General features: G+C 39.1%; 2 protein-coding genes across 2 annotated transcripts in view; one reads left to right on the top strand and one right to left on the bottom strand.

The window, feature by feature from the left end:
* The window catches only part of LOC109422664 (cytochrome P450 4d1-like), a 505971-nt gene that overhangs the window by 460563 nt on the left and 34128 nt on the right, over positions 1 to 11280 (top strand). The gene's annotated exons all lie outside the window — the stretch shown is intronic.
* LOC134291270 (uncharacterized) overlaps positions 2231 to 11280 on the bottom strand; it is a 210420-nt gene continuing 201370 nt past the window's right edge. The window contains exon 2 of the mRNA XM_062858785.1: positions 2231 to 6947. The gene's annotated coding sequence lies outside the window, so the exon portion shown is untranslated. The remainder of the gene's footprint in view (positions 6948 to 11280) is intronic.

The following is an 11280-nucleotide window of genomic DNA, read 5'->3' as shown; positions in this document are numbered from 1 at the left end:
GCATGCCACCGCAGCATTCGCATTCGGAGGCTGAATTCGGCGGCGGGGAACAGCAAAATTGAGGCAAAACAAAGGGAGCGTGGATTGGGTTTGAAAATTTTACGCACTCTGGGGAGCGAGCGGTCACCTTGCTTAGGGGTTCGTTGGGGGATTCACGATGTGTAAGATATAAAAACTATGCGAGGTAATCCAAAGTTTTCTTTGAATGTAGATATATGAAGATGTCTGTCCATAAACTACGTAAACTTTAAGGGAAAGTGGGGGGTTTCTGGAAAAGTATACGTTCCATACAAATTTTCAATTTTTTGTATGACCAAAAGTCTACGGAGGGTATTCGTTGTTTTTTTGGAGGCTTCTGAATAGCCGAGAAGATGGATATGTCCAAGTTAGTTCGTAAAGCCAGAAAGAATATTAGGGGGATTCACTTAACAGCGTAAACTGATTAAACTGATTAAACGTCGCGATCACCAAGGCAATCTTTGATTATTTCATTCGCAAAATCATGAAACATTTCAAATAAGCAGAAAATCATGGCTTACGCAGCAATTTAATCTGTTTAGTGAGTACCCCTATTCATTATCCAGAGTTGGACAAGAAAATAAAAATTAGAAGCCACGATGTGTGTATGATTGACAAATATTGACATACATTTTTGATTTTTTTTAACTTGAAAATTTTGCAATATTCCTGGAGTTCTGCTTTTGTCTTCTACTAAGCAGAAACAGAATAACACTTGTTTACAAAATAAAAAAAGTCGTGAACTTCTAACAACGATCAACATTTATGATCGAAATACGTACTCACTTCGAGACCGGAGAATGAGAGAGCCGTGGAGTGCAGGGAGCTCATGGTTCATCCTTCTCCGCCAAACACCGTTCGCCTGCACACCGCCGAAGATCGTCCTTAGCACGCGTCGCTCGAAAACTCCGAGTGCTTACAGGCCCTCCTCGAGCATGGTCCATGTCTCGTGCCCGTAAAGGATCACCGGTCTTATTAGCGTTTTGTACATGGTGCATTTGGTGCGTGGTTGAATCTTTTTCGGTCGCAGTTTCTTCTGGAGCCCGTAGTAGGCCCGACTTCCACTGATGATGCCGTCAGCCGTCAGTAAGCATCCGAGGTAGACGAATTCCTCCATCACCTCGAAAGTATCCCCGTCTATCGTAAAATTACTACCAAGATGGATCCGATCGTGTTCGGTCCCGCCTACCAGCATGTACTTTGTTTTGTGAGGCATTCGCCACCAGTCCGACCTTTGCTGCTTCGCGTTTCAGGCGGGTGTACAGCTCTGCCACCGTTCCAAATGTTCTGGCAATAATGTCCATGTCGTCCGCAAAGCATACAAATTGACCAGATTTTGTGAAAATCGTTCCCCGGCTGTTGAACCCGGCTCGTCGCATCACACCTTCCAGAGGGATGTTGAAGAGTATGCATGAGAGTCCATCACCTTGCCGCAGTCCCCGGCGAGATTGGAATGAACTGGATAGTTCACCCGAAACCCTTAGTTGTGCACATCGTTGCTTTAATCAGTTACCTTCTCAGGAAAGCCGTTTTCGTCCATGATTCTTCATAGCTCTGTGCGGTCGATACTGTCGTAAGCCGCTTTGAAGTCGATGAACAGATGATGCGTTGGGACCTGGTATTCACGGCATTTCTGCAGGATTTGCCGTACGGTGAAGATCTGGTCGGTAGTCGACCGGCCGTCGATGAAGCCGGCTTGATAACTTCCCACGAACTCATTTGTTTTAGGTGACAGACGACGGAAGATGACCAGGGATAGCACTTTGTAGGCAGCATTCAAAATAGTGATCGCCCTGAAGTTCTCACATTCCAAATGGTCGCCTTCGTGTAAATGAGGCAGATTACCCCAGATCCTGACTATCAGCCGATGCAGACAGGTGGCCAACTTTTCTAGGCCCATCTTGATGAGTTCAGCTGCGATACCATCTTTACCAGCTGCTTTGTTGGTTTTGAGCTGATAAATGGCATCCTTAAGGTGAAGATATGACGGAACCACACCTCGAATTTTCAAGAGCACAAATCTGAAGAACCCTATGTCGGTTTGAACTGAAAAATTGATCGATTGGTTACCCACTGGTGGCGACCAATCGATCAACTTTTCAGCGCAAACTGCCATTCGCTTCTTCAGATTTGTGCTCTTGAAAACTCGAGGTGTGGCTTCGTCATATCTTCACCTTAACTTCCCTCAGCGTGGGAGTTGATTCATTTCCGTCCTCCGCTGCACTGACTGGCGTCGTCGTTTCTTCCATCGCCGTGGTCTCCCGTGCCTACGTTCTCTACGCCATTCAGGTGCTGATCGAACTGCTTCCTCCTTTCGATCACCTCACGTCCGTCCGTCAAGAGGCCTCCGTCTTTATTCCTCGCGGCTCGCGAAACGAAGCCGTTGCGGGATGTGTTGAGCTTCTGATGAACTGTGTTTCTTGAGAACGGCACAGCAGTTCCATTTCTTCACACTCCGCTTCTTCCAGGCGACGCTTTTTCTCCAGAAAAAGGCGGGTCTGCTGTTTCCGCTTCTGTTTGTAACGTTCCACGTTCTGTCGGATCCCTTGCTGCAGCATTACCGCCCTCGCTGCGTTCTTCTCCTCCAGAACCGTTCTGTACTCTTCGTCGAACCATTCGTTCCGTCGATTCCGTTCCACGTACCCGATAGTGCTCTCGGCTGCGTCGTTGATGGCTGCTTTCACTGTACTCCAGCAGTCCTCTAGATGGGCCTCATCGAGCTCACCCTCGTCTGGCAACGCGGCCTCGAGATTCTGCGCGTATGCTGAGGCGACATCCAGTTGTTTCAGTCGGTCTAGGTTGTACCGTGGCGGTCGCCGGTACCGTACATTGTTGATGACGGAGAGTTTTGGGCGCAGTTTGACCATCACCAGATAGTGGTCGGAGTCGATGTTGGTGCCACAACATTACAACACGTGCAAATACGTAAAGTATTTGTGTAGCAGGCATATATCCCGCTTAAAGTTTGTTTTGACAATACTGTTTACATCGGACAAGCCGTGTTGCTAGCTGTAATAATATCAAAAAACGAGCTTAAAAACGCTGCTGGTTTGCAGATTCGTCAGCATTTCAACTTGTACTGTATAGTAGCTGCTATTTTATTAGTGTGAACTCCTATTCGATTAGTTCGAAATCCGGGTAACCTTCCGGAGTTAGAATAGAGTGCAGTAAAGGCAGCTCCAGCAACAAGCGATTGGATTCAGAAAACTGAGCTGGGTAGTTGTATGGTGTTTGCTTTGCAGCTGTGTATTAGTATTTATTTTTGACTAGCTTCCTTTTTATTCAGCGTTCACTGCTTCAATTCGATTGTTACACAGCCGAAAGGTCAGGGACTCTCCGATAGTACGTAATTTAGTAAATAAGTAAAGGCGGAGTTTTCGGCAAAGTTAATCAGGACATCAGGACAGAGCTATCCAATAATGAGCTAATTGAACCTAAACATATCCACTGATTGGCATTAGTGAGTCTTGAAAATTCCAAACATAAGTATCACGAGAATAAAACCACATAGAAGAATTGCGTTTTCGACCAAGTTGATCAGGTCATCGAGAGCTATTTATTTATTTATTTATTATCATATTTAATTTCAACTGACCTTTGTGGTCTCATTGAAATACTTAAAACTAATTACACAAATCTTTCAAACATAATATAATATAATTGCCTTCAGCTTCTTACACAAACAAAATTTGTAAAAAAAGCACGACATGAACTTGACAATCAACATTTGCAAACATATAGCACTAAAACATAGTTGTGAGTTCAACGGCATTATCGGTTGCATTTTTAACATTATGATTTTGGTGCCCAAGCAGTCAATCGGTTTTCAAATTCTCGATATTTAAGTCCTACAAGCCAAGTTTCAGTATCCATGGCCAAGTACTTCAGTTTCGAATTGAATACAGCTTTGAATGAAATAAAGTCCAAATCGTCAATTGAGCATCCCTTGGGCAGTAATTTCCGAATCTTCACAGTACGCTGATCGTCGATATTCAAGCATTCACATACAAGCGTGGCGATCAACGTTGGTGAGGAACAGAGGAAACGCATCGCTGAGTTGACCACTGTTGTTTGTGAGCTCTCTTGTATCCCTAGTGTAGCTGACTTTTGTTCCGTCTAATAAAATAGAGCTTGCGTTCGGAGGCGATGGTACACATGGTACGGCAGTTGAGTACAGCTTCTCGCTGAATGGCTTTTGATGGTGAAGTACAAGTGTAGCAAGGGTGTCGATTATCTCTCCCACTTTCGCTTTCAGGTCCGCAATGTCAGATTCAATTGCATTTGTTTGGCTATCTCGGTGGATATAGAGATATCTGCGTCACGGGTCGAGCAATAATTAGCCAAGCAATCATCACACATCCATAAAATATTTTTAGCGAATAGTGCACACACGGTCGGTTCGGCTAGCCCTACACATGAACCGTGGAATCGTTTAGCACACCTTCCTTCGTAATATTCTACTGTAATTAGCAAGTAATCAGCAACACGAAAAAGACGTTCAAATCGCGATCGGATCAACAGCACTATTCGGTAATAAACTAGTTGATCCGGAATATATCTGCTAGGTGAGTGAGCTATCTAGTGTGCTTGTGAGTGAGTTATCTTTCAATATTCCTGTTGGAAATTACCTTGAGAGTGGGATTCGATCCCAGATCCTCGGCGTGATAGTCACGTGCTTTAACCATCACACCAGATCTGCTCCACTACCTTGAGGATCCTTTAGGAATTCTCGCTGGCATTGTTTCAGGAATACTACTGGGATTTATTCAAAAAACTCTGATAGAATCCACCAGGAAGTTTTGCTAGAATTCCTCAAGCAATTCCTATTGGGAATCCTCCTGGAATTCTTGGAAAACCCCCAAGAGCCGAACAGGAAAATCTTTTGATACTCTAAGATCAGTTCCTAATGGAATCCTCGGAAAAAAATTGCAGGAGAAAACTCAAGAGAATTCTTGGAGAAATCATTGGAGCAGTCACAGGACGAATATGTAAAAGAATCCATGCATAAACTTCTAAAGCTATCCCAACAAAAAAGTTTCGAATTCTTATTCCATCGTGCATTTTTGGAGGAATTCCAAGAAGATTTCTCCAAAGATTTCTATATTTTGCCTCCTAAAGTGCCTTATGGAATTCTCTAGGAATTCCTGCTGGGGTTGCTTTCATACGGTTTAATACCTTCAAAGATTCCTCAAGAATTTCCTCCAGTGATTTCTCCAAAGACACTTTCAGATATACAGGGGATGGCCAAAATGTTTGGGATAGGCAACTTTTTTTCTCTCACAAAAAAGTACAACAAGCTATAACTTTTCAAAGAGCGCATCAAAAAATCTCAAATTTTGACTGTTTGTCAACCTATTATGTGTGCATCATTCGTACAAATTTGGGCTCGATTGATTAATATTTCGCAAAGTTAGAACCGTTCGGGTAAAACACAAATTTTCAGACAACTCATTTTTGAAGTGTCATATCTCGGAAACCAGCGAACCGAATTGAATGAAATTTTGAACGTACACTAACAATATGTAAATGCTTCACAAACTATTAAAACATTGGTACTTTTTAAACGTTGAAAAAAAGTTATCATGGATTGACACTTTTTGGATTTTTCTCGAAAAAATGTAATTTTTTTACATCAATGTCAATAAATTTTAGTGTTGATATCCAAAGATTTTCCACTTCTGTTCTCAAGTTATCTCTAATCAGATATATTAGAGCCTATTTAGATTGAAGGAAGAACACATTTAGTAATTTTTGTGTGGTATTGTAAATTTGACTTATTTTCCTCTATATGGGTAAAAATTTCAATCCGGTATAACTTAATTCGCCATGAGAAAATATTACATTTTATAATGTCGTATTAAGTATCAATATATTGTTGATAAACGTTAAAAAATTCATTCAATTCGGTTTGCTGGTTTCCGAGATATGACAGTTAAAAAATGAGTTGTCGAAATAATAATGTTTTACTCGAACGGTTCTAACTTCGCGAAAAATTAATCAATCGAGCCCAAATTTGTACCAATGATGAACATACAGTGGATAGACAAAATGATCGGGACAGGCAAAATTATCACTTTCCAAAAAATGAACAGTGCATCAAATATTCTCAATTTTTTACTGTAAGTTCTTCAACTAGTTGTGTATCAGTGGACAAAATTTGCAAAAGATCGGACAATTCTTCGCGAAATTATAAAGATTTTTGAAAAAGGTAAAATTATCCGATAGCCAACTTTGAGCTGTTATATCTCCGTATTCAATGAACCGATTGCAATGAAATTTTGACAATTCATGACTTATATAATGAACTCTGGAAAACATTTGACTTCACTTTAAATTTTTAACAAGCGAAAAAGTTATAGCGATTTTATTTTTTTCACGATTTTTTACTAAATTGTCCTATTTTTAATATGCATCCCATTACTTTTTCAACTTATTTTCGGCTATGTTATTACTTTCCTTCAAAACGCATTTATATATTAGTCAATTAGAGGGAAATTAAATGAACTATAATTTGCATCTTGAATTTTTAAACGATGTTGATGTTTTGGATAATTTGGTGTTTCATTAGAAAAATAATCTAATCGTTATAATTTTCTTCCGTGTTAAGAATATTAATTCAATTCAACGGTTTTTCATAGCTCATTATATAAGTCATAAATGGTCAAAATTTCATTGCATTCGGTTCATTGAATACGGAGATATAACAGCTCAAAGTTGACTATCGGATAATTTTACCTTTTTCAAAAATCTTTATCACTTCGTGAAGAAATGCTCGATCTTTTCCAAATTTTGTCCACTGTTACACAACTAGTTGAAGAACTTACAGTAAAAATTTGAGAATATTTGATGCACTTTTCGAAAAGTTACAGCTAATTGAACATTTTTTGAAAAGTGAAAATTTTGCCTGTCCCGATCATTTTGTCTATCCCCTGTATAATAGGTTGACAAACAGTCAAAATTTGAGATTTTTTTATGCACTCTATGAAAAGTTACAACATGTTGAATTTTTTTTTGGAAGAAAAATAGTTGCCTATCTTAAACATTTTGGCCATCCCCTGTAGCTCTTGGAAATCCTCCAAAAAATCTTCCAGTGGTTAATTCAGATATTTTTTTCGATAATTCCTCCGGACTGCTCCAGGACTGGTACTGAGTTTCCTCCAGACATTCTTGGCAGGAATTCACAAGGATTTTTTTTTTGGATTCTGATGCATTGACTGCAGAGAATTCTGCAGGAATTCCTGGAAGACTCTCAAGAGTAATCATTGGAGATATTCCTGCTAAAATGCTTATGAAATGTCAGCAAAAATTCTCGAAGAAATTCTTGTAGGGTTCCATGAAGGAATCGCAGCAGTAATTTCTAAAATACAAAGATCAATTCCTAGAAGAGTTCTTGAAGAAAACTCATAGAAGAAATCATAGCATCAACCCCAGCAGGAATTCCTAGAGAAATTCCAAGGCGGATTGCTGGAGACATCTTTGGAGAAATCCTCTTGAAATTCCAGCAGGAATACCTGATGAGATTCTTCCGGAAGTTGCTCCGACGATTGCTTTAGGGATTTCATTAGGGATTCCTGTAGAAATCCCTTTCGTAATACCTTTATATATTCGGAGATTCCTTCCTGAACTCATGAGCAAGCAGCATCCATGATGAAGTTGTGAGTTAGGTCATCAAGAATTTGTTTTCTTTATTTCGTGTTATGGCTAGTGTTCAATTCTAATTCATGATATTCGATCATCTATTTTGAGACATTCGAAGTAGAAGAAGATAGTGTAGTAATGTTCTGAACTTCCTAGAACGCTATGACGTACTGAATGTAAAGCCTATACTAGCAATAGATTGCGAATATTCCTGAATGCAAGTCTGCACGAATCTTATTGAATTCAATTATATAAGCTCAAGTATCACGGGTAAAAGTCTGCTCCCAAAAATCATAAAAACGACTCGTGATTTCATGAGCCTAGTACATTTTCGTTTTATAAAAATACACCATGATTTGTAATCATGATAGTATGATCCATTGTCTCGTAACGCTACCAATGCGTTACTTTTTTCCTGAAATCATAAAGCTAAATCATATTTTTGAGATTTTGAATCATGGTTTCGGGTGCGCATCGCTTATGAATCTGACAGATTCTGTAGGACCATGAAGCTAAATCATGTTTTGGAGATTTCGAATCATGATTACGGGTGCACATCGCTTATGAATCTGAGGACCATGAAGCTAAATCATGTTATTGAGATTTTGAATCATGGTTTCGGGTGCGCATCGCTTATGAATCTGACAGATTCTGTAGGACCATGAAGCTAAATCATGTTATTGAGATTTCGAATCATGGTTTCGAGTGCGCATCGCTTATGATTCTGACAGATTTTCTAGGACCATGAAACTAAATCATGTTTTGGAGATTTCGAATCATGGTTTCGGGTGCGCATCGCTTATGAATCTGAGGACCATGAAGCAAAATCAAGTTATTGAGATTTCGAATCATGGTTTCGGGTGCGTATCGCTTATGAGTCTGGTGGATTTAAAAATAAAAAATAAAAATATTGCCGCCATTTCGGAGGTGGTTTAATGATGACCCAATAGCAAAATATGTTTTTGTAGTAATTACTATGATGAATATTCAATAGCACAGAAAGATGTGACTCGGATGGTGCTGGTGTCGTTTGACCGGAACAGGAACGAAGCCGTAACGAGATCGAACGGATCCGGGGCGAGGAATGACAGCCGCAGCCGGTTGAGCTGGAATGGGAATGATGGCGTACAATCGAATGTTACTTACACATTATTTTTTTCAATCGTTAGGAAGAAATTTCAACACGCTTTTTTTACTCACGTCGTTTTTATGCGGCCGAAACTATGCAGTCGGGATGGAGCTGGTGTCGTTTAACGGCGCCGGAACTGGAAACAAACGAAGTCGGAACGGAATTGGACAAGGAATGGCAGCCACGTTTGAGCTAGAACAAGAACGATGGTGTGCAATCGAATTTAGAAATTAGTAAACACAACGTAAGAAAACCTTTTCGGTAAATTTTACTTACCAGTTTCTTTGAGAGAATGGTTTCACGAAGAACATACTTGAACGCTAATAACACAAAAAAGTGACATAACTATTGTATTTTAAACTATATTTCAATTGAAATAATAGCTTTCTTCATTTTTCCACTAATTACCAACGATACCACACACTGAATGACCACGTTTTGACAGGTGTGCGGAGTGCGCGTAACGCTTGATAATTTTCATGAGTTCAAGCTCATAGCAATGGTTGCAACGAATCATGATATTAGTTGCTCAGATAATAAAATTATGATTCGTGATCATGATTTCATAAAATGACAATGTTTTATGATTTGTGAATCATAAAAACAGGATCAGATTTGTTTCCGTTACCAACTCCATGATGCCCACACTCTAAAAAGCTGTCTCAGTAAACTCAGTAAAGTGAGCTATTCTGGTTCAGAAAAGATTATTCAATGCATATAATACTTTCATGTACAGTTATTTTTTTTATTTGTATTAACGAGATTTTTAGCAGTAGGCTAGTTTATCTTGGTACCCACGCTTTACTTCCTTTCCGAAGCAAGAACTCACATTTTGCGAGTTTGTCGGGAGTGGGATTCGATCCCAGGTCCTCGGCGTGATAGTCAAGTGTTCTAACCATCACACCAGGTCCGCTCCACCCATGTAGAATCAGTGAAGTTATATGTTCAACCGAAATATGCACCATCACACCAAGAGAACAAACATTTGAATTTTTCCCGTTTGGTTTGAAGTTGCTCTACAAGACATGTAAAATTAAAGTCTAGAGCAAATACTTGATTCAAGGGTTCTCAAAACTTTTTACAGTATAGGTTTCCATATTACGTGAAATACGTATAGGAAATTTGAAGTATTTTTCAATTATACATCAAATAACAACTTCCAGGATCATCCAAAAAGTACTGAAGTAAAGGCCATTGGATCTATACTCGTAACGGAGATTTAATTAAATTTCAAACTTGGTCGAATGCATTCTATGAGTTCAAAATTGTTAATAAAAAGCATGGATTGGATACCACAATAATGCTAAAGATCTCCCCAGATATTTTGGGGTTTCTCTCGGACTGCTGTCTAAGATAACTCTCAAAATTCTTCTATGAATCTTACCACAATTTTTGTCGAAATTCTTCCCATTGATATTCCGTTTATTCCGCTTATCGTTTATTTCTACAGTGATTCCGCAGCTTGTTCAGGAATTTCTCACAAAGTTCTTCAAAATAGTCCTCTCTGATTTATTACAGGCATTCGTCCCAGAAATCTTCCTCGTTTCCCTCCCGGCTTTTTTTCTACAATTTTTCCCATAACTTTTTAGGTTTTCCTCCTTTAAATCTCACAGAAAAACCGGCAAGAATTCTTCCAAAAATTTCTTTCTGAATACTTCCAGATATTCCTCTAGAAGTTTTTCCAAACATTGTTCAGTTATTTTTTATTTTTATTAACGTGTATTTCAACTCGAAGCTTTTTTAACACTTCTTCCAAAGATGTCTCCCTAAAATATTCCCCATATGTCATTTGAGGTATTTCACAATGGCTGGTGCAATCACCACTTCTCGTTGAATTCCATCAGAGTTTCCATCCCGAAGTTCCTCCAGAAAATTTGTCTCAGAACTATTGCAGGCCGTGCCAGATACTATATCACATCTAGAAATTCCTCCCGAATTTTTTAATTGGATTCTTTCCGTATTTTCTTCCTGCCATTTTCTCATAATTCCTACATGTATGCCTCCCACAAATCTACCTGGAAAACCTCCTGAAATTCTTCCAGGGATTCCTTTCTGATTTTTTTATGTATTCTGTCCGATTTATTTCTAAGGATTACTCCTGGCGTTCTGAATAATTCTGAGTTTTATACCTGAGTTTTTCCTGGAATTCCTGTAGGGAATCTTTTTAGATTTTTACAAAAGAAACATTCGCGTATTCTTCCAGATAATCCTTACCGTTTTTTAAAGAATTCTTTCAGAACTTTTCTGAGATACCTCTTTTGTTTTTAATTTTTATTTTTGAGAATTTTAACTTATGCTTATCCTTAACCAGGAGAAAAGTACATACAAATGGCTTTATTCATTTTTATTTTTTGCTAACTATTTTGAAATTTTGACCCACAGTGGAATCCTTTAAAGACTGCTATCCAAGCTGACCAAAATGCAACTGTTCATAGACGTCCCCCCGAAAACAGTAGCTTTTCCCCCCGTTTTGTGGAGCCAAACAATGCATAATA

Source organism: Aedes albopictus, chromosome 3 (assembly GCF_035046485.1).
Source record: "Aedes albopictus strain Foshan chromosome 3, AalbF5, whole genome shotgun sequence".
In the NCBI taxonomy this organism is placed as follows: domain Eukaryota; kingdom Metazoa; phylum Arthropoda; class Insecta; order Diptera; family Culicidae; genus Aedes; species Aedes albopictus.
Note: the sequence above shows the minus strand (reverse complement) of the source record. Positions and strands in the feature narration are given on the sequence as shown.